This window comes from Passer domesticus, chromosome 5, assembly GCF_036417665.1.
Source record: "Passer domesticus isolate bPasDom1 chromosome 5, bPasDom1.hap1, whole genome shotgun sequence".
In the NCBI taxonomy this organism is placed as follows: domain Eukaryota; kingdom Metazoa; phylum Chordata; class Aves; order Passeriformes; family Passeridae; genus Passer; species Passer domesticus.
This window is the reverse complement of record NC_087478.1, coordinates 40,204,937-40,232,496: the sequence shown is the minus strand read 5'-3', so window position 1 is coordinate 40,232,496 and position 27,560 is coordinate 40,204,937. Positions and strand designations below refer to the sequence as shown.

The following is a 27,560-nucleotide window of genomic DNA, read 5'->3' as shown; positions in this document are numbered from 1 at the left end:
ATCAATTGTTGGTTCCAACAGGGAATAAGAGCTTTAAATTCTCCATCAAAATTCTTCCTGTTGCCTCCTAAGAGAACTTGTGAGAAACCCAAATTCAAAGCACCTGAGAAAATCTGAATTTATGAGTTATTGCTTACTTGTCTTTTACAAGTTTTGAGACGTTTTTCCTAAAGGTTTCTCTTCTTATACATAACAAAAATCTTAACTAGATTTAAATACCAATGTAAAGCACTCTGTCACAGAGAATAGGATAGATTGATTGCAGTACTAAAACCTTCAATAAATTTTGTTATATCAGTTATCTATATTTTTGATTCTGTTTAGTTTAGATTTTTTTTATTGCTTGGATGGTGAATTTTCATCTCATAAACAGACATATCTAAGTGAACTATAAAGGGATATTTCCTCTAAAAATTATACCTACAGAAATAATTTTGTTATACCTTTAGAAGTACACTTTTATGGCTAAATTAAAGTTTTTCAGCATAAAGAGTTCCCAAAAGGAAAACTAGATGTATCCCATCACTGGGGGTAGCAGACTGAACTACAATATTTTAGCTAAATATTTTTGCTGGATTTTCTGATAGAAAATAAATGCATTTCTACCTGAATTGCCTGCCATCTTATGGAATGATTTTTTTTTTTTGTGCATTATGCCCCATCTTTCAATACAAATAGTTTCCAAATCCTGCAATTTAGAAAACATTTATTAAAGAGAAGATGGTGATGCTTCATGGTTTCTATATGGCAGTATTTATGGTATACTTGCATGACATATTTAACTTAAGCAATCTTGTTTTAGTGGAAAGGCAGCTACTGATAGAGGAGAAGAGCTTAAAGGCAGCCTAATATTCTGTGAAAGCCTAACTTTCTGTGATTACTTTGTGACTCCATAATCCAAGTCCTTTCCTACAATACAGTAAAAAAAAAAAATTTTCCACAAAACCCTTCTCAAGTTTCATTTCTATTTCTAAAAACAAACTAAAATTTGGCAATTTGCCAAGAAATAACCAGGAGGTTTTTGACAATCTCTTCCAACCTAAACCATTCATAATTCAGAATCTTAATTCTGTCATTCTAAATGGACAGTGTGCAAGCGCTTTTGCACTACACCACTGAAACACTTCATCACATAGATGAGAAACAAAAAATAATATACAGCCATTGTTCTTCTCTGTTCTAGTTTGAAAAAAGGCTCATTCCAATTTTGCCTTGCACTTTTGCATATGGAAATGTCAGTGCTCCACTGGGTCTATGAGACTATGTGTATGAATTTTCCCAGAACAGTCACCACATGTAAGGAATGTAAATTCTGTGGTTCTGTCCCTTGAATATCCATTTATCTCTGGAAAGTTTTTCTCCTCAAGAATTACAGAGTGTGTGGACCAACCCATGACAGCACCAGGAAAGGAATGTTATCCTAAAAAAGTTTAGCTATTTTGTAAACAATAGGATGATTTTGTAAAGTGAAGGAATGTGTAAAAAAGAAAAACAAAGAAAAGATATTTTGAAATATTTACATGGATTTCTTTTTTCCTCTGCAGGTCCTTTTAAGTGAAGCAGCCATATCTTGGATTTCATTGTGTGACCTTAAAACTTAGTGTCAAGCCCTTCAGGTAGCTACTAGATTTTGTGAGGTTAAAAGGTAAGTGAAATATTTAATGCTAAATATTTAATGCTAAAAAATCACTATAAGAAAACAGAAACCTCAGTATTTAGTAGGCATTGTTATTAAGATTATGTGTTAGCATGAATGACAACCATAGTGTGAGGGGCTCTTTGCAGTCTCGTTCAAAATTTATTGCTTTTTAAAAATTTCTCATGGTAGTTTCTGAGTTATAAGTTAAAAAATAAAACACCTACATGAAGGAAATATGGAAGTGGAATTGCAAACATGTTGTCCTCTATACAACTTGGTATCATTAATACAAGAATTCAGGTATGCAAATCAAAATGTGACATGAGGGGAAATGAAAAAGGGTATAAAAACTGTGATGTAGATATTAGACAAATGTAATTATCTTTTGATGGTTTTGTTTGTTTGGGGATTTTAGTTTGTTTATTTTTTTTTCTAAAGCAGAAAACAAAAAACTGGCCAAGCTTAACTGAAATAATCAAGTGGAATGGAAAGAGTTAATTGAGCACACAGCAAACAAAGCTGACTTGTTAAGTCTTGGTCATTTATGTGATGCGGAATGTCTTTTTTGAAATAAGATTCAGTAAAAGCAGTGTCATCAAGAATACCTGTTTTGTTATTTTATGAGACAGATTAGAGAAAGCATATCTATTTAATCAGTCCTTTATATTAAACATATGTAAAATGCTCACTTAAAACATTAATTTAAATCAAGGGGAATTAAATGAATTCTCTATAAATCAGCATTTCTTTTATCTCTAAGAGAGACATTTCTCATCCTTTACATATTTGTGGGTCAGATATTGCCTCAAGAAGAAAGAAGTTTATGAATAATTTACAAATCACCATTTTTTGCTTCTGATGAGAGCAGTAAGACATGCTTTCAGGGCTAGTTACATGCAACATATTCCAGGAAATATTGCTTATTAAAAGAAGCCTTTTCTCTTGTATTGGAGTTCTCAGTCCAAGAAGGACATGGATCTTTTAGAGAGGGTGCAGAGGAGGACCACAAAATAATGCAGGTCAGGAACACCTGAGCTGTGAACACGGGCTAAGAGAGTTGCAGTTGTTCAGTCTGGAGAAGAAAAGACATAAGGGGCATCTTATCACGTTCTTTTAATATATAAAGGGGCAGTTATAAGAAAGATGGAGAAAGGCTTTTAACCAGCTCTTGCAGTGTCAGGACGAGGGGCAATGACTTTTCATTGGAAGAGGGTAAGTTTACATTGGACATACTGAAAACATTTTTTATAACGAGGGTTGTGGGACACTGAAGCAGATTGTCCAGAGGAGTGGTAGATGCCCCATGCCTGGAAGTGTTCAAGGTCAAGATGGAGGAGCTTTAGGCAATGTGATCTAGTGAAAGATGTCTCTGCCCATGGCAGGTAGGTTTACTAGAAAGTCTCGTAAGGTACCTTCCAACAAAAAAAAACACTCTATAATTCTATTGTGTGTCTTGGAAGAGAATTTATATCTGAAATTTTAGGGAATATGACCAAACAAGTTATTGTCTGAAACAGAGTAAAAATCATCATAATGAAATATTAAAGCCTAAAATAATAAAAGGACTAAGTGTGCATTAATATTATTTTCAATAAATTGGTAGTAGGGAAATATCTCTAGAGAAAAAAAAAATCCCTTCTGTACCAAACTATTAGGAAATTCTAATGACAGGTCCAATACGGTGATGCTAGTTTTTCCATCCAGATTACTCTAAATTAACTATTGCACTCTACCTTTATATATTTTTGAAGTACATGTTAAAAACTCCTGTCAAAACTGAGCCCAGAAGCTAATGAGACTTTTATGCCATGACATTTATGGTCCAGAAAAACAAAACAAGTTAGCATGTGGAAAATAATTTACTGGATTAGGAAAAGGTAAGGAATACTTAGAAACCAAGCATACATTTAGGATTAATAGTTATCATCAGTGATTCCACCTCTAGTGCCTGTGGCCATCAATACAGGTAATTTTTTAATGAGCTGATGGTGACAAGTTTCTACGCTGTATTACTTCTCAAAAAAAATTTAATTTATATTATTAGTAGCTCATTCTTCAGATAACATTATTAGAAAATACATTCTTAATATTGATAAACTATTTTCTTCAATACTTGAATTAAATGTCACTATTAGCAATATGCTGACATGCAGTTTATTTAGTTCATTGAATTACACTGACATTTGACTTACTATTTTTCTATTAATTTAAAAAGTGCTTACAATTCAATGGAAAAAACTATTTTCTTTAAATAATTGTCTGTATAAGAACATTTTAAGAATATCTGTTTGGTACTTACTTGTCAAGAATGTGAGATATGCTTATTCAGATGATGAATTTTGCAATTCAGTCCTTATGCCTGACAAAACTAATTCCAATTTATGCTTCCTCTGGTCACAAGAAGGAACATGACAAGTCTTTATTCTCTACACCTTCAAACCAGACAATGTTCCTAATGTCTGACTACACATGGCCTGCTTTATCTGTCTGATGGTATTATGTCGCACTGCATTTTGCAGAAAATTAAATGTTTCTAATGTAACCATAAATTCATCTTTTTTTGTTAATCTCAGAAGTTTAATCCTTAGCAAAGAGGATTTGACATATCAAATCACTTCTTGGTTTCTATTTCGATGTGCTTAAATATAGTTGCTAATAAAATCATTGACACCTACATGTATGTAATATTTTATACCTAAGAGAGGAAGATATAGAAAGTAAATATGTGCAAGATATTTTATTTAATTGACTATAAACTCCCTGATGCATTTCAGGAGGTGAAAATAGTATTTCTTGATGTATTTCAGGAATAAATCTTTTATATCTGATTAAAATGCAAATGAGCATCACAAACTATTGTAATTTGTAAGGGTTAATCTCCTGATGCAATCTTCCATCTGCTTCAGGTGTAGTGTTTGTAGAGAATTTGCTACAATTACTGAATGCAATTTGGGTGCAGGTGCAATCCCCGACCTAAAACTCCCTATGCAAATGCAAACTTTTTAATAATACTTTCGATGATATCTGCTATTTTAAAAAAAAGTCTGCAACTTCATAATAAAATCATTGTTAGTGATAAGAAATTATGGAAGTGCTATGGAAAATTTGCATGAGAACATATGGAAAACCTGAGATCAGGATCTAATCTCATGTTTCACATCTTAATAATGCTAATTTGGTTATTTTTAGTTCTTAAGCTGTTTACTTAATATTCAATGAGACATAAAACAAGCTAGAAGTCAATTTAATTTTCTTAAAGATTTTTATTTCTGTGTTTTGCAGATTAGATTTTATTAACTGCTTACTAGGGTCTTTTATTAAAGAATTGCATTGCAAGAATTAGTAAGGGAAGGGAAATTATCTCAAAATCTCTTATCTCTAAATATGGTTCTTTGGCTGTAAGAACTCAGAGTAATTTTTTGAGATCTTATCACATTAAAATCAACCAATAAATGTGAACTTTATCACACCTACACTTAGAAATTAGTAGAGGGACACAAATTTCTTGGAGTAATGGTCACTAGATACAAGAGAATAGGAAGTGAAGAATTGTGTTCTTCAATGTGTTCTTCATTTCCTTGCCTCTCTTCAAATGTATCAGAGAGGCAGGGAAATGTTACCTAAAGGTAATTTTCTATTTAATGGATGTTGCAAAAAGTGGTGTTGCATTATTACTTTAAAAATATTTTAACTTTTTGAATTTGGTTGAAAGAATAACAAACCTGCCCTTTCAGTAAAATATTGTACACAGCTTCTGCAAAACAAATAGTCTGCTTTGAAAGCTGGCAAAAAATGCAGGATCAGCAATGATTTGACATTGAGAAATTAAGCTGAGTTATTTAGTGGCAGGAAAATACATTCAATGAGCAGAGAAAAATAAGAATACTGTTCTTGCAAAGAACAGTAATACTCTGTGAAATGGTTGCCTGTCTAGAGGAGCTTTCTTTGTAACTTTTTTTAAATTGAAAAAGTAATCAAATATTCAGTTCACTCTCAGTTGATTTTTTGATAGGCTGTGTGTCATCATATGGCAAAGTAATTTTTGAAAAATGTTATCTTTTAAAGGATAATTGCATAAGTAAAAATCTGCAAGATTTTTTTTTTCTCTATGATGCCTGGAGTTATATGGCCATGCTTATGTCCTGAGCAAGAACACTCCTTGCTAGAGGACCCCACCCTTGAACGCTAGAATGGCGTATCTTGGACTGCTGGAGTGAAGAGATAAGTAACATGGAACAAAAGACAGTAGATAAAGACAGTAACAGAAACATTCTTAAGGGTGAAAGAAATTAAAGATTAAGTGATCATAAAAACTTGGGGTTTAGAGTGTATTTCTTAGTGAGTATGTGTATTTTTATTACAGATAGTAAGTAAAAACTAATATCTCTTCAAGAGGAGATAAGAGCATCTATGAAAAAAACACACAAAGATCTAGAAAGTAGATTGTGATAATTCAAAAATGAAGGAAATAGCAGAGCTTTATTAATTTCTATGACTATGTAGAAAGACCCTGACCTTCCTGGCCTGTAACTATTACATATGAATGAAAATTGGCAGTGGTTGTAAAATTAGGTTAATTGCTGATACTGTGATGGATGTTGCAAAGAAAGGGTGAAACGTAATGGGTAAATTGCAACTGCATAATTTCTGATATATTAGAAAGGCTTTGACCTAAACCAGGCTAAGTTTACCAAACTCAGAATATGGTAGAATAACTCCCAGCATAATTGTCTAATAGCAATTTTTTCAGCTTCCTAGTCCAAGCAAGAAATATTCTCTCTTCAGTTTGCATCTTCATAACTGTCATAAATTTGGTGTCCAGCTCTGGCTTTTAATATCTTTGCCACTTTTTGTTTTTAATATTCTGTGGCTCTTACTGTTGGCTTTGTGCTTTCAGATTCTATAAAAACAAAGTGGAACTCTGGGGAACTTTCTGTTTCCAAAATAATTGTATGGAAGTGTAGGAATAAGGAAGAAATGAAGTTAAAACTCCTCTTAGAAAAAACTTGTAATCATAAGGTGCTTTTTGCCTGCTGAGGAGATGAGAGCTTTTCTGGTGGTGCATTGGAGAGTTTTCAAAATATATAAGAATAAAAGATTCTTTTTTTCTTTCTTAACAAAGAAAATATCCCTTAAAAAGGATAAAATATTTTTGAAAGTTCTCTTGTTGTTTTTCTATTCTCTTTATCAGTGACAGCAGTTATATAAAATACCTTTAAAAGTAATAATATACTAATTGTTTTAAAATGCTTATTTTTCCCCTTTGATGTCATATACAATTTCCATTAATATCAAGTATAAAATCAATCCATGCATATACATATATATATATACACAGGGAGAGATAAGAACCACCCCACAATGACCTGATTGCATAGTGGTGACATAACTGAGGCAATCTCAACATATCAGTCATATCAGTCTTTTCCTTACTTCCTTTTCTATTCTCAGCTGAATATTACTTCTAGCTCTGTTGCTCCATAATGTGCTCATCTGATCCCCTCGCAAATTAATTCTGCCTAGTAAGCGTAGATCATACCATAGGGGGGAAAATAAACAAAAATTTCCTGCATACTCAGATCTCAGAGGGGTCACTCTAATGATGGAATTGAGGAGACAACACTATGATAGGAGTGGGGGAGGAAGAGGAATGGGAAAGATATGAGAATTGTGCCCGTTGCAACAACAACTAGGACTAAACATATTTAACACTGGAATGCACCACCAATTCATTTTTTGTGAGGGCGTTTGTTTGGGTTTTTTTTGGTTGGTTCATTGTTTGGATGGTTTTTGGGTTTTGGTTTAGGTTTTTTTTGTTTTGTTTTGTTTTGTTTTGTTTTGTTTTGTTTTGTTTTGTTTTGTTTTGTTGGGGTTTTTTTGTGCTTTTTGTTGATTATTTCTCAACTCTTTGTCAAAAAAATATATTTTGTTTCAATGTTAGATTAAGCAGCCTTTGGCTTTCCTGAAGTTCCAGCTGTCCTAGTATACTAAGAACAGCCTACATTTTCAGAGTTTTATATCATGACTATTGTTTAATCATGATTGTTTTAACAAAAAAGTATTTCATTTTTTTCCTAGTAATTATTATTACATCTATTCATGTGCAATGGAAATGTGCTACTGGTTCATAATAGCAAAGTGTCACTAAGACAATAAATATATACATTACTGGAAGTTTCTGTGTCAGACAATACTGTACTACTGTTTTGTTGACTTGAATACTTACTGAAAATCTAAAAATTTTGTTTTTATAATTTTATTATTTCCATCAGTTCCCTTCATGATTATTTCTATTTTATCAAGATATATCAATGAAAATAGAACCTTGGAAGTGGAGGAGATATTAATTGGGAAGGAATCTGGGACGTGGAAGAGATATTAATCAATAGTCAATTGTGCAAGTGAATAATAAATTCAGATGTTAACATGTCTGTAGATGTATGTTTCTCTAAATAATTAAAAGCAAAGATCACCACCACACCATCATCATTATCACCCCTTGTCTACAATGATTTCAAAGTTCTTGAAAGGTTGTCACTGAGGAAGTTCTCATTACTATTTTAATTTAAATGGAAATTACTTATTCAATAAAGCACTACTATCTCTAATTTGGTCTCTAAAGTTTATTTTGTTCATATTATGCTTTCTCGTTTCAATTTGCCAAAGTTCTTCCTTGATTGTTCTAATTTCTGAAATCTATTTATGCCTAGCTGTGAAAAGGACAAAAAGATTTCATTAAAAGAAATGGGTCATTAAGATCTGCATATATTTTCAATAGTTGCTAAAACTATCAACTATTCTCACTTAAGTAGTGAGTTCTATTTTATAAATGTTATAGAACTAGTTAGAGCTCCAGCAGAAAAGCAGCATTAGGTTTTTCAGAGTTTTTACATTAATATATGCATAGGATTTTCAGTCTACTTTCCTTGCTGGGCGAAATTTTCTTTTGCAGTCATTCAGTCATTGAACTTAATTTAGAAATGTCATCTTGTATTTTAAACAATAAGACTTAGCAAAGTGATAAAAAAACGGGGCTTCCAAGTGACCTGACATCTGAAGTGGCAGAAATTTAATTTTGATTAGAGCATGGAATAAAACTTGCAAATCTGGAAGAAATACAAAGAAACCCAACCCACCAAACCAAACGAAACCACAACAAAAATAGAGCAAAAAAGAGTGTGAAAAGTTGAGTTCCAGAGCCCAGAATACCTGCATGCTGAGCAAAGTGTAATGACTGGCTGGGCTTGGTGCATTGGGATTGACAAATTGTCTTCAAGCTAAAGGTGGCAATTTTCAGATGTATTGTACTGTTACTAAATAGTAACTGTTGAAGGTCTGGCTAGTACTTGTCAAACTGTGAGAGAGAATATACATTTAATAACCAGTGAATCATTCTAAGATTGCATGAAGATTTTTGTCTGCCAGCTATTGTACTTCCCTCTAGCAGTTTTAAAGAGAAGGCCTACTTTGAGTGGGTTTTTTTGAAATAAGAACAACCTCACATTCTGAATCTTTTCAATGCAAACATTAGTTCTTTTTCTATTAATCTCAGTTACAAAGAAGGCTACTTTTTTGCTCATTATTGTCCTGTAACATGTTTGAAAACTATTTTGTCTCCTCACATGTCCTAGAATATGCTCCATTGTTTTAAATTTTCTGTAAATAGGATATTTCTTAGTACATTATACAGCTATTTTTTAAAATATTGAACAGATCTAGAACCATCACAAATTCTTCTTGACACATCATCCACTTCCAAAGGGTTCTTACCAATGGGGGTTATTCCAGCAAACTATATTCAAGTATAGTATTCCTATACTAGTAACATGTCCAGAGAGCTTGCCCCCTTCCTGGAAGTGTTCAAGGCCAGGCTGGATGGGCTTTGAACAACCTGCTCTAGTGGGTGGCATCTCTGCCCATGGCCGAGGTTTTGCAACTAGATGAAAGTTTCAGTATTGGAACCCAGACCATTCTGTGGTTATATAAATGTTCATATGTTTAATTTAATTAATGTTATTTTCTACCACCTTCTTACCAATGGGTTTTCTGTGAATGAGATTTGTCTTGGAGAATTAGAGCCCTGGAGCTTATGGTGTAACAGCCCTCATGTGGCTGCTTGGAGAAGCAAGGAAAATTATCTTGCTTGACCCTTAGGTTAGTCATAAAGTTTTAAAATAAATGAGTATGTTCTGCTGTACATTTAAAATGCGTTCCATCAATTTAGAATAAAAATAAGCATGGCATTTACTAGTTCTCTATTGCTAATTACCAATGAGGTACAGAAACTTTAGGATGGGGAAACAAAAGTATTTGTTTCTTTTGATTTTGATTTTTTTTACTGTTATTTTTACACTTGTAATTCAATATTGCCCACAGAAATTGAAAGGTTAACCCAGTTAATGAAGTTATTAATTGGTAAATTGGTCAAAGGTTGTTAACCAATTATTTAATCTGAAATAATCTCAGTTCTTAGTTATAAAACATACAAAAAGCCTCAATGTTTTTCCATTATAAATAGACTGACATTGTAAATCAAAGCAAATATTTGATGAAGGGAGGAACTAGTATGTTTTCAGATATTGAGAGGATAAAAAATTAGACATTTCTCAATTATATATGATAATTATTATAAAGTAATGACTCTTTCTCTAAAACTAATTGTAATTTTCAAAGGAAAAATTTTTATTTCATTGTTTTAAGATGAAACAGCATTTATTGTTTCTGCTTCCATGTAGTTGTATATGTTAAGGAAAAGTATAATGCTGGTATTCAATATGCTGAAGAAATCTGATTTTCAAAAGGCACTATATGAGACTTGTTTAAGTGAAAGCTCATTTTCAAATAATCTTTAATAGTGCATTATAAAGAGTTTGTCTTCTGAAGTTGTAGAATAATTTAAAAATATGGAATTATGATGACTAATCTTTTATCATTCAGAGTACTAAATAATGAACATTTTATGCTCCATTAACTTACAATTTAGAGCACTCTTTCTTTCTTCTCCCTTCTTCACATGAAAGAAGACCATTTACTAAGGCTTCAACTGCAGCCAGCTTTAGCAGAGAACAAAATTTAATATTTTAACAGATCAAATACAGTGCTCTAAATTGAGGGATCATTTAAAAAAAATTCCAAAACTTTTAAACTTGTATGAGCTTAGAAACCAGCAAAAGCAAAATGGGTGGATTACACACTGAAAAGGAGAAGCTTATTTCAGATTCTACACTTGCACAAATAATGTCTATAATAATTCAATGGAGGTATGTTCATATAAGATCTACAAATAAGTGCACTCTGTAGGAAAGAAAAGCTAAGTTTATAATGTTTCTGTAATTAAGTGACTATTATAATTTTTGTTAAAGGACTATTATTGTCTAGTAGGCATAGAAGACATATTTTCATAATTTTTTTAATGTCATGAAAGGCAGGTTTAGTGCTTTGAACAGTTTTAAGTCTTTAATATGTATTTTTTTAAAATATAAATTAAGTTTAGTTGGGGGGAAAGTTTATGCATTTGAGAGAGACACCTCAATCTGTTGATTTCCCAGAGGCTGTCTGGTTGGCCCTTTTCCTATAATGATGACTTGTGGGCACTTCCTTGTTTACACGCAAATGCTGCAGGTGACCCCTCCTGGTCTCTATTTCGTTGATTTTTGATTCCCTTTCACTCACATCATTTCAGACCCTCTCCTCAGCAATCCTGTCTGCCTCTCTTGCACAGGGCTGTTTGCAACTGTCTCCCTCTCCCATCATCACTAGGTTAAAATCCTCCTTATCTTAAAGCATTAAACAGCTTCTAAAGACTTTATCACGATATATTGAGTTGTATGAAAAGACGGAAAACAGCCATCAAAACCAGGTGAGAGTCTGCAGGTTACTGAACGTTTTTGGTGAGTTCTGGAGATATTAGTACAGGGGCTCTAGCTGTAAATTGAAAACATATTCATAAAGATTTCCACTACTTCCATGATTATTGATTTACCTTAAAGCATCATCTGTTATCAAAGAAGATTTTAAAACTTGATGTAAAAAAAATATAAAATTAAACTCGACCAATGCAAAAAAGGATGTATCAGCTGCACAAATTCAGGATTGATCTATAAAAACATATCCATTAAACCAATATTTTCTTATATCTATATTTTATATATATATATATATATATATATATATAATTCTTTTTCTGTTTCCACCTTTTATTTCCATAAAGACCTTTTTTATTTACAGATGTTATCAAGTAGTGCAGAACAATCCATTTAGAATCCAAGTATTTATATAGCACTTGAAAATATCTGAAATACTCTATTAGCACTTAAGTACAAATTTTTCGAGCTTGACAGCAGGGAATAAACAAGAAAAAATACTCAATTTGTGCTCATTAAAACTGGCTAGTGTTTGAAGAGCAGTCACAAATAATTCAGTAAAAGTAATCTAATTGAAGAAAAAGGTGATGTGCAGATAAATGTTTCTGTTCTTTAGCACATCATCTCACTCTACATAAAATCAGAGGTTTGAGAAATCCAAGGAATTTGATACAATTATATAAAAGATGAGATTATTGATTTGAGCTTTGCCATTCTATTTTTATAAGACTGTGTAAAAAATGCTTTATCAAATTGAAAAATTACTTCTAAGCCAAAAACCCCCAGTGTAACAGGTTTAAATTCAGTCATCTGCTTGAAGGTTCATATCACCTGCAAAACAGAAAAAGAGAGAGTACTTTAACTTTTATATTTATAAGTACTAAAATTTCCCTTCCAAAACAATGAAATACCTTTTTTCTTGCTTGATATTTAAATACAAGAAATACTTGTAAAACACTTTTTGTCTTTTAGACTTTGGGGTAATCTACAATTCCTTTAAATTCTATTTGACTGCCAAAGCAGAAATACCAAAACTTTGCACAGCATGAATAAAGCCTATGAAGTTTCCAGGATTCCCTTTCCTTTAAACAGTCTAAATAATAGCATAATTCACTTGATACCTTCTTGTAAGCCACTTTCTTCTCCCATATATGTAAGTAATTTTCCCCAATTTAAAAAAAAATGTATGAAATTATAATATGCATGTTTTTATATTCTGATAAGGCGTAGTGTTTAATAAGATATGTTCTATGAAGAGGTTTATAATTGCTGTCATATCCTTTTATTCCTAACTATATAATGAACATCATGGGTTGCAGTTCATGGCAGGATGTGCAATTTTCACATGGGTACTGTACAACCTTTATAATGTAATTCATTCAAAATTTCTCACATATTTTAACCACAATTTAGTACATTTATTACTTTCTCAATTATCTGTTCTGGGGCTAAGGGTTACTTTATAATAAGCTTAACACAGGCAGACACAATACCAATCTATTCTTAAAAATGTAAATTTTTTTGTACAAAATTGTTTTTATAGTCTCTGTAAATGTTAGTACATGAAAGCAGGGGAAATATTGTAAAAGTATAGAATGTCAACATCACATATAATTGCCAGATTGGATGAAAGCCATTCAACCCGCACTGACAACATACTTAAATGTAAGAATATATTATTATAGTACTAAATGATGTTTAGAAAATTACCAGATGTGCCAAGGATTTGCTCTATAGGTAAAGCTGCAATGTAAAATCTTTACTTGATACATCCATAGTCTGTCTTTATTTCAGAGTATCTTGAAGTACAAATGCAATATCAACACAAACCCAGAAAAATTTGTGCAGGCTTAGTAAAAAGGAATAGTAGTGCTATTGTTGACTTCAGAATTATTTTTAAAATAATATTAAAATACAAATACCAATTTCTATCCATGTGACACTAAAAGAATGTAACAAAATTCATTTTCACAATGGAACCATGGCAAATTTTCATTCATATTAGATTTTTAATTAGATATTTTTGATGAAAATTTTTTCAAAGAAGTAATATTTTATATTCTTTTATAGGCACCCATAATACAAAGACAATATGTGCTTTTAAATTTGGATATAGTCTAGTTATCTAATTCATACAAATGGTATAATGAGAGCAATAAAAGTACGATTCAAGATATATTTTTTTCTGTGCATCAAATCCCATTCTAGATTAATTGGAAGGCTACATCTACAGTAGAGTTTACAAATAAACTGTTTATTGAAGGACTTCAAGTAATATCAGAATTAGTCACAAAATACTGATATTGTTCCTACTCATTTATCATATGGAAGTAATTTTATGATATGGGTGTGGATAAAACACCACCCATAGTGACACCAGTGTGACTTACCTTTTCCAATTTAATGAGCCCTGGAAAGAGAAAATGTAATTGGCAGTATTTTAAGAAAATGAAATGTCTTAAAGTAGATGTAGTCTACCATCCATTTGTTTGTCCATCTTAAATCCTGCATTCAGTCATGGTCAAGGTCCCAAGGCTTTCAGGAATGGTTACTGAAGGACAATAAAAGCCCTTAGGCCTTTCCATCTGGAATCTGGAAACTGCATGGATTTGAAATCTTTCCCCACTTAGGGAGTTTGTTAGACCACAAAGTCTACAGTTATTTGCAAGAATGAGGCACCACTTCAATGCACAAATATTAGGACTTGTTGATAGACATGGGGAATTTTATGATTTCATAACTCCATATACAGCATTAGAGCATGGTAAGCTGTGAATGCATTTGAAATCAGAAAACAGAAAGTACAAGTATGCCACCAGATATGGGGGTATAATTGCATTTAATTTTCATTCTCCAAAAGCAACAAAACTGAAAAAGAATTTAAGTTCAGGTATCATGGACATAATGCAGTAGAGGGACTATCTCAAAAAGACTAAGCATGGCACAACTTAGGAACAATGCTGTAGTCATATTACTGCTCTTTTTTTGTCCAAATAATCTCTCTCATACACATATCTAATACAATTACTGACAATACATAATTTTTTAAGTGAAATCTCTGGTAAAAAACTATGAGTTTCTCTAAGCACTGCAGAAGGGCAGGAACTCCTGAATTTTACCCTCTGTCCAGAGAGAATTGTACAATTTCTCATGAACTAGAAATTTTACCTTTGCTTTTTTTTTTTCCCTCCTTTCTTTTAACACTCCATTGAGACTGAAAATGCCTAAACAATCCAAAATGCCTGGGTTTTTTTGTCCTTTTATGTAACAGGGAAGGGATCGCCTCACAAAAACGATCCTATAAAATGCTTCTGACTGTGAAACAAAATACTTAAAAAAATTAATGTATAAAGAGTTCACTAGAAGAAATTCATAACCTGAAGATAAAGGGAAAAACATGATAGAAAAATAAGATGCATCTGGTTACATACAGACTTGTAATTAATGAAACCATTTTATTAGTGAAAAGCCTTTTGTCAATGAAAAAAAAGAAAAGTTTATTATCCATTAACCAAAAAAGTATAACTTCTTTTTAAGCTACAAGTGTGTTTACTGAAATGTCAAAATAAGCCAAAAGACCAAAAAAAAGCACTTGCAATTTGCAAGAAATTTTGTCCTGTATAGATTTTAGCTAGGACAGAATTTGTGGCTTCAGAAGTAAATTAATCTGTATATGAAGAACTGCCCAGATAGCAACTTAACACAATGCATTGTTTTCTGTGCTAATTGTACTACAAACTACAAGCTCTGAATCTCACTAAGAAAAATGTGACGTAGATCAAGTCAAGAAGAAAGAAAAGCAAAATGAGTACAATTTACTTTCAGAGACTAGTTTTCAGGGAAATCCAGATGATGCTCAAAATTATCTAAAAATACACTTCCACATATCTTTTCAGCCTCGTACTTGTATATTAACATCATACATTTAAGAAGCATTGAAGTGAAGAACTGATGGATATCTAAGATCTTTCTTATTACAGATTTTCAGTGTATTTAATTACAATTATCTGTGTGGTTTTTTTCCTCATGCTATCTAGTACGTTTATCTTCACATAAATATCTGAATTCCTGAAGAAATTATAAGTCTAATGATAGTTTGGTCTTAGAAGATCCTTGTTTTTTTGTAACTGTATTAGTAGGAAAATCTTCAGATAGGGTTAGGATCTCCTCCCTGACATAAAAGTAACATTAAAATTGACACCAATTTGAGTCAGCTGAGGAAAATAAAATGCAAATTAGTTAAGCCTCCACCAGAATTTCTGGAAGCATGTACAATTGTACAAACTTGTCCTCAAGATTATACATTGGAATGAAAAGGTAATGACTGTACTTAAAGTGTAAGCTTGCAAAAATGAAATGAAATTAATACCCTCATGCATTCAAAGAAATACTTCAATAAAATGACAATGAAAAGGAATCATGGACCTTCTTAGAAAATTCATCCAGAGAGATTAGAAATGTCTAAACTGATTGAAATATGTAAAAAATGCACATTTTCACCCAGATATTTTGAATATGTACTGTATGTAGACCATTATGTATATAGAGTGTTTGCTTGTGGAAAATGCAAATTTGTAGATAAAAGCATTAATATCAATTAATGTCTTATGCAAATCTTACATCAAAGGTCCAGAGAATCAAATGTTAAATCACTTCCCCAGTAGAAATGGAAAGTAGAAAATGTGATTAGGAGGAGTTTCTCTTTACCTTTCAAATGACTCTTGGTTTATTCTTCAGGAAAAAGAGAACAAGTCAAAATGGGGGTGAGCTGGAAGCAGAGAAGGATAGGGATTTTTAAAGATATTTAAAGAAAAATAATCCATGTCTTTACTATTTTATATAATCAGAAAACACAAGTCTTCTAAGTAACAGATAAGTAACCTTATCACAAGGCCAGCATCAAGATCAGTGTCTTTTTCTCCTTCCAAAGACAATGTTAAAAATTTGGAACTTACTTTTGGAAACACAATTCAGGCATCCCACGTTTATCATAGTTTTTCAGAGATTATAATAATGAGAGAGGATGTGCAACAATCACAGCAAAACTTTTTTCTTTTTTTTTCCTGAGTTATAAATGCTGTGACATTTGGCCCAAAAAGTAAACCATGTCTCTTATTTCTGCCTAGCAGATTGAATTTCTGTTGAATCCCCAGCAGATCATCCTTGCCAAAATGAGTCAACCCCCCTAGGTTACTTCTGATATATGAAAACAATTGACTGGCTGCTTTTTTCTTGAGCCCCAAACATGGAATTACTCACAACAGCACAAGATGACTAGTTATCTCACAGACACAATAAAAACTTGAAAGATAGACTGTCCAAATCAATCCCCACTGAGGGTAAAACTTTCCAGACTGTAGCCCTTTCTCAGCTGTGGTACCTGTATTGGGAAAATACATTTGTGATTTAACCAGGTCTGTTAAATGTTAACTGTTAAAACAGTTGTTTGAGAAAGAAAGTATTCCAAATAAATCTGCTTATAGACTGTGAAGAAAAATATTACTTTTTGGCAGAAAAAAAGAATGATTAAAATAGTCTTGTACATAAGCATGACGGCTACTAAGTACTTTTCTGCATTTACTGTTTTACACATTATTTTATCCAGCCCCATTGGCCCAAAGAACCCACAGATTTCTGGATTTCTTTCATGAAAGGAGGGTGGAAAGGCTACTCATTACTCCATGCACAAAAAACAAACAAACAAACAAACAAAAAAAAGACATAGCTATTCTTCCACACTTTTTTTTATTGTGAATCTCTCTCACCTTCCTTTAATCAATAAAATTTACTGAATTTAGAGTCAGAGAAAAATATTTCTCCCCTTAAAATTTAAACACTCTTATTTCCATTGTTTCCATCCCCCCTTGACACAACATAGTATATATCTTTCCCAGTAGATTCTGCAGACACTCAGATTTTATGCTTTTGGCTATGTAATACAGAACATGATGAGACGTCTTTTTTGCTTTTGTTCTATTTAAGCCATTACTCTTAAATGCAAACTAACATCATATATTAAGAGATATTTAACCACAACAGTACAGCTCCCTGGTTAAAAATGGTTTAATATTATTTACAAGGTAAGTGTGTTAGGAATTTAATTTTGAATGTATCACTCTCTGTAAGAGATGTGTCAGGAAGATTGGTCTCTTAATAAAATCAAAGAGAATAAATATCAACTTTATTAATCATTTGGATAATTAAATGTGTATTAACAGATATTTCATTGAGAGAATATGTTATGATACTCTCAACTTAGTGTCTTTCTCTCTTCTAGTCTAGATATACTAAATTAATAATATTTACAGAAAATAACAGCTACCCAATAATGGTTTCCATCTAGGCAGACAGAGGTCATGTATTTCAAAATTGCACTCAGTTGACCAACATCTTACTATATAGCAACATCTCAGTCACCACAAGATCCCAATAGAAAGCAGTGCTAAAATGGAAATAAATATCTTATATTTGGTAAATAAACAAAGGAAGAGGATGACACAAAAATCCTAGTGTCACCAAATTTGTCAGAAGCCAGCAATATTTTTTCCACAAGGAAAGCTAACATTAGCTTGGACTGCGTAACATTTTTGGGAGTCCTGCCAGCAGGCTGAGGGAGGGGATCCATCCACTGTACGAGGCACTGATGTGAAGAGATATCTGGAGTACTGTGACCACTATTGAATTCCCCAGTACAAAAAAGACTGACAAAGTGAAGCAAGAAAATCACAAAAATTATTAAGGGAGTGGAGTATCTCTCCTATGAAATGAGGCTTAAGAAGCTGGAATTATTTGGTCTGGAGAAGAAAAGACTCAAGAGAGATCTTAGCCTGAAGTTCCTGAATCCCAGAATCACAGAATAAACTGATGGGACCCACAAGGATCATTAAGTCCTGCTCCCTGGTCTGCACAGTACCATCCCCAAGAGTCACACCATGTATCAGAGAGCATTGTCCAAACTTTTTTTGAACTCCATGAAAAATGTAACCACTTCCCTGGGGAGCCTATTCTAGCCTGAGAGAAGAACTTTTTTTTAATATCCAACATAAACCTCCCCTGACACAACTTCAGGCCATTCTTTCCAGTCTGGTCACCAGAGAAAAGAGATCGGTGCCTGTTCCTTTTCTTCCACTCTTGAGAAAGTTGCAGACTGCAGTGAGGTCTCCCCTCAGTCTCCTTTTCTCCATGCTGAACAGACCAAGTGGCCTCAGACACTGCTCATACATGTTCCCCTCTAGACCCTTCACCATCTTTTTTTGCCCTCTGTTGGATGCTTTAGAATACTTTAATGTCTTATATTGTGGCTCCCAAAACTGCCCCCAGCACTCGAGGTGAGGCTGCCCCAGTGCAGAGCAGAGGGGACAATCCCTTCCCATGCCCGGCTGGCGATGCTGTGCCTGATGCCCCAGGGACAGGGCTGGCCCTCCTGGCTGGGATGGTTCTGCTGAGACATATTCAACTTTCCACTGAATATTTAAAAGTATGCAAAGAAGATAGAGTGACAAGGCAGGAGAAAAAAAGACAAACAAAACTGCTTGATGTTCACCCTGAATATCAGGAAAATTTTAATGTGAAGGTAACTGAACACTGGCAGAGGCTGACCAGAGTGGAGTTTTACTCTTCTTGTCAAAAGTTGCCTGGACATGATCCTGGGAAACTGGCTCTGGATGGCCATGCTTGAGCCAGGGGGGTTAGACTAAATGACCTCCAGAAGTGTCTTCCAATTTCAACCAGTCTGCAATATGATGATTTTGTGAGTCAGTGTTTTCAGGAATTTTCACTGTTACTTTTCCTGCCACAGATTTTTTTTTTTTTTTTGGAGAAAAATAAGTAATTTATGTCCATATTCTCTGTTATCAGTCTTTACAGATACGAAGAAATCCCCAATGTCATGACCAATATTCTCTTCCAAGTACTTTTATTATGGTTTTGTTACAACTCTTGCTGCAATATAATAATAGAACTGATCGAACTTTCTATTTTGTTCTTACTGTTCTTTAGAATCCTCCAATTCATTTAATTTGGAAAAAATATCAGGTTTAGCATTTCTCTTTTTTTGGGAAGGTATCTTGTAAATAGTCTAAGACTATAGAAAATAAATAGTTTAAGACTATAGAAAATAGTCTAAACTGCAAGCAGTCAATGGCAGACTACTGATACCATCCATACCTGAAAAAGTGTTTATATTTTAACTTAAAATTGCATTAGTTAGAATAATCTTACAGTTTATTTTGGTTTAAAAAAAACACCAAAAAACAAAAACCAACATTAAAAAACACCCCCGTCTGTTTGATATCCATGTCTCTTTTATGCTAGACATAGCAAAAATCCTCCATGCTTTGTCGTGATACTTACTTTTGTTATTTTTTGTTATTTTATGGGATTTATACTGAAACCAAGTGTACAAAGGATTTTCCACACATCTAATAATGAGATGGAATCTGAACAGTTCTGTGTTTACAGAGTAAAAATTTGCTAAAACATTCTTTTCCCTCTTTTATGCTTCTAGCCAGAGCTCATAGTATGAACAAGGAATAATTTGGTGGACCTATGAAAAAAAAATTACTGAAACACCAATGTACACCATCCTCTCATGTACTGAGACATTGATGTATTTAGTTGCCTGCACACTGAGAAACTGCTTTACAAGATTGTAATTTGAAATAGTGTTTACTGGGAGGATTTTTCCATAACCTTTTGACACTTCACATTTTTTACAAGCTGCAGAATAAATTTTTGCTTACTATTCCTCTTTATTTCCAATGCATTATTAATGCCAGAATATTGCAATCTGCTCTGTCCCTGTAGAAAAGTAAAAAATAACCTTACTTCACAAGTAAATAAATCAATATTGTTTCTCTGAAAATAAAATGCAATGTCTCTGAATATTTAAAATTCTTAGGTCTTGTGATGTATTTTTTAACTGATTCTTCTGATGAATGACTATTGATTGTTCCTTTATTAAAATATAGGCAATATTTTAGTGAACAAGAAATTCTATGGAAGAAGTTAACTACAGATGGGTTTGCAAGAAAATGCACCAACCTAAAGTGGAATATTCCCAAAGGATTTGTTTATGTAATGTGCTTGCCTTGCTTGATGCCTTAATAGCAACTTCAATGGAAAGCTTCCAAAGGATTAATTGCTTGGTTTTGCACAAGTTCTTTATTTATCATCATTAACAGGCTTGTTTGAAAGAGTTTTTTCATGGTGTAATGTATCATTTACTGAAATTCTCTTTCTGGCCAGCTGACAAAAGGAGTATATTAGATGTTATGCTGTCTAATTACATGGCTTGATTTTAACAATCATTTCCAATTTGTTGGTCTCAAGACACAGGAAGATGAAGGAGTAGAATATTGTAGCTCAAAGCTTACAACTCTTCCCATCAGAGCTATATCTTAGATAGAATAAAGATGCTGGGAGACTGTATTTAGAACAAATCTTGTGCCAAAAATCATTAAATTATTGGAGAGATTTTCTAGGTTGCCTAGAGTGGGGGATGAAATAATTAAAGAAATGAATATACCACAGAATCTTTGCTTTGAATGATGGTAGAACTATGTCAAAAATTCTAATTTATTCAAAACTGGTATTCAAGGCAATTGAACTTTTTAAAAGTACATCATTATATTTAGATTATTTTACAGAGTATATTTAGTACCAATTTTTACATAAAAATACCACTATAAGTAGGAACAACAATACATTAACTTAGACAATTAAATGTAAGATAATTAAATGGAGAACTAGTATAAAAAACACAATCATTACACTAAATTTTTCTTATAAATGATACTACTTTCCTTTATATATTGTGGAAATATTGACTTCATACATTAATTAAGCATCTGTCATTTTAATAAACTTATGTTGCAGTTTATCTAAGTTGCTGCTTCATTCAAACCTTTTTGAGAATGTTGCCATAGCAAAAATAAGACAAATTTTTCAGTTAATGTGCTTTTCTGTAGATAATTATTTCTCAATACCAGTTTTTTAGTATGAGGACGTTAACAAATTAAATAAAAATAATTCACAAATGCAGTGCATTAAAATAATGCACAAATGTGCATAATTTGCATTATTGTCACTTTAATCTGAAAAAATATATGTTTACCTATTTTCATAAAAAATTACATAGAATGTAGTGAAGAAATTAAGAGAGTTAATTTTTGTCAAACAAAGGGCAGAAGACTAGACTTCCTCCTTATTGCATTTTTTTATTTACTTCCAGCCTCGAGAAAAAAAGTATTTCAGATAAACTAATATCAAATCACCTCACATTCTCAATGTTGTAAGCACTCTGTTCAAACAGATCATGTCTGCACAATTTATGTTTGCCCTACTTGTTTCCAAAAGCCTGTTTTTGATTAACCTCTCCAATTTACTTCTGAGTGCATTTATTGGAATTTTTAATTTTCTTGTCTTGTCTTGAATCATGGCTGCTGTGGATAAAACAACAGGGTCGAGTTTTGATATCTGAAATCAAGCTTTGAGGAGATAAAAAAGGATATTTGAACAAAAGGGCAGAAATCCTATTATAGGAAACAATGGCTACTAATTTAGAAGAAAATAGTAAATTTCTTACAGAAATGGAATTCTCAAAAATCTTTCCAAAATCAACACTTACAGCAACATTTTTCCTGAGGTTATCAAGTATACAACTATATGATAATATCAAAAGCATAAGTATAGTAGGTCAAAACAATCTCTTTCTCTCCTCTTTACAATATTTTTGTATATTCAGAAGATTAGAAAACATTCTAGATGTGCAGAGTCCATATAAAGCAGCACAGCACCCAATGATCTGGGTTGAAAAGGAACTTCCAAATTATCGAGACCAACCTACCTGCCATGGGCATGGACACCTTCCATTAGAAAACATGTCCCGGTAGACATCATCAACAATTTTTATTAAGCTGTAACTCACTTTTAACTTGAGCTAAATTAAGATTACAGCCATGCAAGAGCATTTATGATATCAAAATATGTGTAAACTGATATATTTATAAAATACATTAAAACATTGGAGGAAAAGCACTCCATCTATTTACATTTGATTTAAAACTGTAAAGTCTTATTTTGTTAAACTAATTCATGATAAATTCTTTTCTGACACACACCTCACCACAGATCCTCTCTGTACATGTATCCCACATATCAGATGATATCAGACACAATTTTCTTCTAGAGGAGGAAGTCCATTTTCACAGCTTACATACTTTTTGGAGTCCTCTAAAAAAACCACAGAAATATATTTTACACTTTTCTGCCAATCCAGTGTATTTTTTTCTCCCTCAAGCATATCTGCATCTATACATGTTGGGAGAAATAACCAAATTAAGTCTTGTTTCAGCCTTTTAGTTATATATATAAAATAATACTCCTTTGTCAGAGTGGATGTCAGCTTCTGATCTTGATTTTAGCGTAACAATTTCTAGACTTCATAAGCAACTCATGCAGTACCTTTCAGTATAACTTCTTTACATTCACTGTATTTTATATCAGTCCATACATTAAGTACATTTGAAAAAGTTTTTAAATGGGCTTCATACAAGTATGTTCCTAATACACAACACATAATAAAATTAATACTTGGGACATTGGCTATCCTTATCCATATCTCTGTATTTAAGAAGAGTTAAAATAAAAAACTCACTAAGTTCCTGGAAAAAAGGGGTTAAAAATAGGTGTTAGAGAAGATGTCTAGACATTTGCAGTGTTGCAGGTGATAGTTTTTACTTTCCATCCCTTTCATGGTATGGCTGTTGTCTGTTAATGTCTGCTTTTTACAAAATCAAGACACACAAAGAGAATATAAAACTGAGGGATCTTACCCCTTGGATATTTTAGAATGTCAAACTATATACCTAGCAAAAATTTAAGGAAACAGATTCTTCTAAACATTAAATTTGGTATTAAACTTTTTAAAAAAATATTATTTTAGGTAAAAATATTGATTGGTCTTTAAGATTCTAAAGACACAAATCTATAAAAAGGACTTTAAACACATATTTCCCTAGTCTTTTTAGTACACAGTTAATTCCTGCTGGAAAAGGGAATGTTTATTCATATTCTTTAAGTCAGTACTGATTTTCCCTTTAAAGATCTTTCTACTTGAACATATGGAAAAATAATGGAACAAATGGAAAAATGATTTGACTTTCTATTTTTTCTATACTTTGTTATTTCTACTTTCTGAAATGAATGAATTCATGTTCTGTTGTAAAACTACTCTGTCAAAAATGAATGGGCGAAACATAATGGATGGATATTGTCTATCTAGGTCTTGCAGACTTCTGTGGAATATATGATATTTAGAATTTCTGTGAGTTACTCAGACCTGTTTGACACCAGTATTGTATCACTGAGGATTTTAGAATGTCACAGACTAGCCTGGATATTGCACAGTTTTAAATGTATTATCACAGTCCAAAAGACTTAAATCATATGCATCCCTAAAATGCTACTGCTCCTTTTATATAACGTTGCAGTGCATTCTTTGCAGGGATAATCTCATTCCCAACAGAATAGTGCAGGTGAGATGGACTGTGCATACTGAGCCCTCTGACAACCAGCTACACTGTATCATGTATCCTCCTAACTTTGCATAATCTTTCATTTTTCTGTACCTGATATTTTTTAGGCAATATTTGAAATCATTCACCACAAATGGAGGCAACACTGGTCACAGACTATTACTTTTTTTTTTCATGGAAAGATAAATAACCTTGTCAACCTTGTATGTTGAGGGGGGTAAATTACAAGATAGGCTGTCTGCTTCTCTATGAATTTAGAGAGAAATATCTTTGAGAAATGACATATTTAATAAACATGTAAATAAAATATCATTGTGTTTCTGAGATAAATCTCTGAGTGTTCTCACACATACCTTAGTGACTAAGAGTGAAGGGCAATTGAACAAACTGAAGGTATCATTTTATTTAAATATATACATGTACTTTCATTCCAAAGACTGTTTAAAATATCAGACTTCTTTCAGATATTCAGACAGCAAAATGTTCTGATTTATTCTCCCTTTTTTCTAAAATACACAGGATGTTACAGTATGCAGCAATAAAGTCTTAGGTAGTTGCATCATAGTAAATCTCACGGGTAGAAATCAGACAGGCTTGAGCACCCAGCCCTGTCTCTTTGTACTTTAGTATTTTGCAAACTCATCTGGCTTTCCCAGGCCTTCAAAAACAAGATCTGGACATGGGCATAAAAATCATTCCATCTGGCAAGAAAATGAATTGGCAAGGTTTTTCTCAGGAAAATAAAAAGATTTTGCCAGACAATGGCAATTTTTTCCCTCTCTTTCCTAATTTATAATCTAATCCCCTTAGCCTTATTGTGACCATTCTGAAAAGAAAGATGAATGCATTGTTTTCTTAAATATGTAGTGGGAGTCCACCATGCTGACAAATGGTCAGATCGAATCTCAAAAGGAAAACCAGAGGTATTTGAAGTTTGATGCATTTAACCTTTCTTTTACTCCTTTAAGAAACTCAAACAGGGGTTTTCACCACTATTGTATAATCAGAAATGAACATGCTCTAACCCTAATTTACAAACCAATCACAAATGAGAAAAGCTAACTAGGTTAGATGAAAAGGGAAACAAAGGCAGTTACTTCATGAGAGTCTCATGAAGTTTAACAAGTCCAATTACAAGGTGGTTCACCTGCTTCTGGGCAATACCAGACATGCATACGGAATGGGAAAAAATCACTGAGAGCAGCCCTGTAGAGAAGGACTTGGGTGTTCTGATAGGTGAAAAGCTTAACAAAAACCAGGAGTGTGTGCTCACAACCCAGGCAGCCAGCCACAACCTGGGCTGCACCAAAAGAGTGGCCAGCAGGTTCAGAGAGGGGATTCTGCCCCTCTACCCTGCCCTTGTGAGACCCTGTTTGGGGTACTGTGTCCTCAGCACAAGACAAGGATCTGTTAAAGCAGGCCAGGAAGAAGGCTGCAAAGATATTCAGAGGGATGAAGCACCTCTCCTATGAAAACAGGCTGTAAGAATTTTTGTTGTTCAACCTGGAAAAGGCTTCACCTAGCTGGCAGCCTTCAAGTAGCTGAAGGAAACCTACAAGAAAGGTGTAGAGAGACTTTTTCAAGGGTATGGAGTGAGGGGACAAGGGGGAATGGCTTCAAATTGAAAGAAAGTAGGCTTAGATTTTATATTAGGAAGAAATTCTTTACTGTGAGGTTGATAAGGCAGTGGAACAAGTTGCCCAGAGAAGTTGTAGGCGCCCCATCCCTGGAAGTGTTCAAGACTGAGCTTGGGGCTCGGAGCAACCTGGTGTGGTGGCCACAGCAGAAGGATTGGAAGTAGATGATCTTTAAGTTCCCTAACACCCCAAATCATTCACTGCTTCTATGATGTGAAGAAAAACTGCTGTTCTTTCACTGGATATCTATATGCCTTAGAAGGTTTATATTTGAACTAGATTTCATAAAACTATCTTTGAATTTCATTCCCCAACCTTTTTTCCACCACTATTATTTTTTCCACCACTATTGGACTCTCAAGGGTCTCTGCCCAATTTCATGACATAAGATACATAAATAATGGGAAAACAATTTTTTCCAGTAAAGAATGTTTTTTAAAGTATGAAGTACTAACAAATTAAGTAATGCAGAAAAAAGTGAAATTTTGCTTATGTAGAAGTAAACAATAATTTCTTTTTCATCTAGAAAGACCATAGATTTTTCCAAGTCATGCACAAATTTCAGTTTCTACACTGTGAATAAATAATTTGCCTCAGCAGAAATAAACCCCAAAAAACAACAAAACAAACCAAACCAGAAAACAACACTTGACATAAAACAAAAAGAATCAATTACTTTGTTAATGTGATTCATACCTACATGGTAATTGCTATTATTCACTGCAAGGAGGGGTTTTTCTGTACTTTAAACATGATATTTAGACTGACTTGTGCATTTAAAATAAATTTTAGCTCACCTGCTTGTGTCTCTAAAAGGTAAAAAAACCCTACTATATAAATTGTTTTAAAGTACTTTCAAGGCAAGACTTTTTTTGAAGTTATGCAAATTTAGTATTGTGACAAATTAAGCTGTGGAAAATTGTATTTACTAATTGTGTGCTATATGAGTTCTATCTCAGCCAGTGTTACTTAGTCAAATAATTTCTAAGCATTGCTTGAATATATTCCTCATCTAGCACTTTAGCTCAGACTTAAGATAAGCATCCTTGGTCTCAAAAGTGAATGAACATCAGTTGCCACAAGTGTATAGGTCGGACCAATTTTAGGGCATCTTAGTTATTTGTGTTAGAAAGTAAACTTGCCAATATTTCATAAAATTATTTCTCCATTTGGATTTTAAAAGACCAGTTACTTCAATGAATTTCATGTGTAAAAATGTGCCATTTGACTTTTTCTATATTTTGCTGTATATAATTTACTTCTATGTAAATATTTTCCTGATATGAAAAATTTCTAGTAGTTATTGTGCTTAGTGTCAATACATTTCTAGAGTAGTGTGCTTTTGTAGTGGATCCATTTTCATGTCCACTTTCTGGGTTGCTCTTCATGAAGGGTGGGATTTGTGCAGGTGAGTAGATACCCTTTGACTGAAAACAGAGGGTAAGAGCTAATCCAGAGTTTCTTTAATGGGAAAAAGAATGAATCAATGATTGGGCACAATCTTCCAGAATGCACTAGCTCATATGTGCTGACAGAAAGTTTCGAACAAATCAGGATCTCAGCCCACACTTTGAAATTCATCCTGTGTGATATAAAACCTCTCATACATTTTTATATTTGCTGTTGCACTCAATTGCCTCAGTAACTCCTCTTGTTCTTTCCTCATCGATCCCATCTTCCTCTTGTCTCAGTATTCTTTTTTTTGTCTTTACATTCCCTATATTCAGTTGCCTCTTCTTAAAAGGATTGTCTGTCCCTGATCTCCCCTTTTGAGGTTTTTGACAAGATGTTCCACTGTGATGTCACACAGGACTCCAAGGAAATGGAACAGCTCATCAATCTTTATCAAAAGGAAAACAAATTCTAAAGGCATTGATGTTCAGCT

The 27,560-nt window shown here is 33.1% G+C and overlaps 1 long non-coding RNA gene across 3 annotated transcripts in view; it reads left to right on the top strand.

The window, feature by feature from the left end:
• LOC135300318 (uncharacterized) overlaps positions 1-27,560 on the top strand; it is a 243,056-nt gene that overhangs the window by 78,581 nt on the left and 136,915 nt on the right. For all 3 annotated transcript variants that reach the window (XR_010362175.1, XR_010362177.1, XR_010362176.1), the window contains exon 2: positions 1,545-1,645. This is a non-coding gene — a long non-coding RNA (uncharacterized LOC135300318). The remainder of the gene's footprint in view (positions 1-1,544; positions 1,646-27,560) is intronic.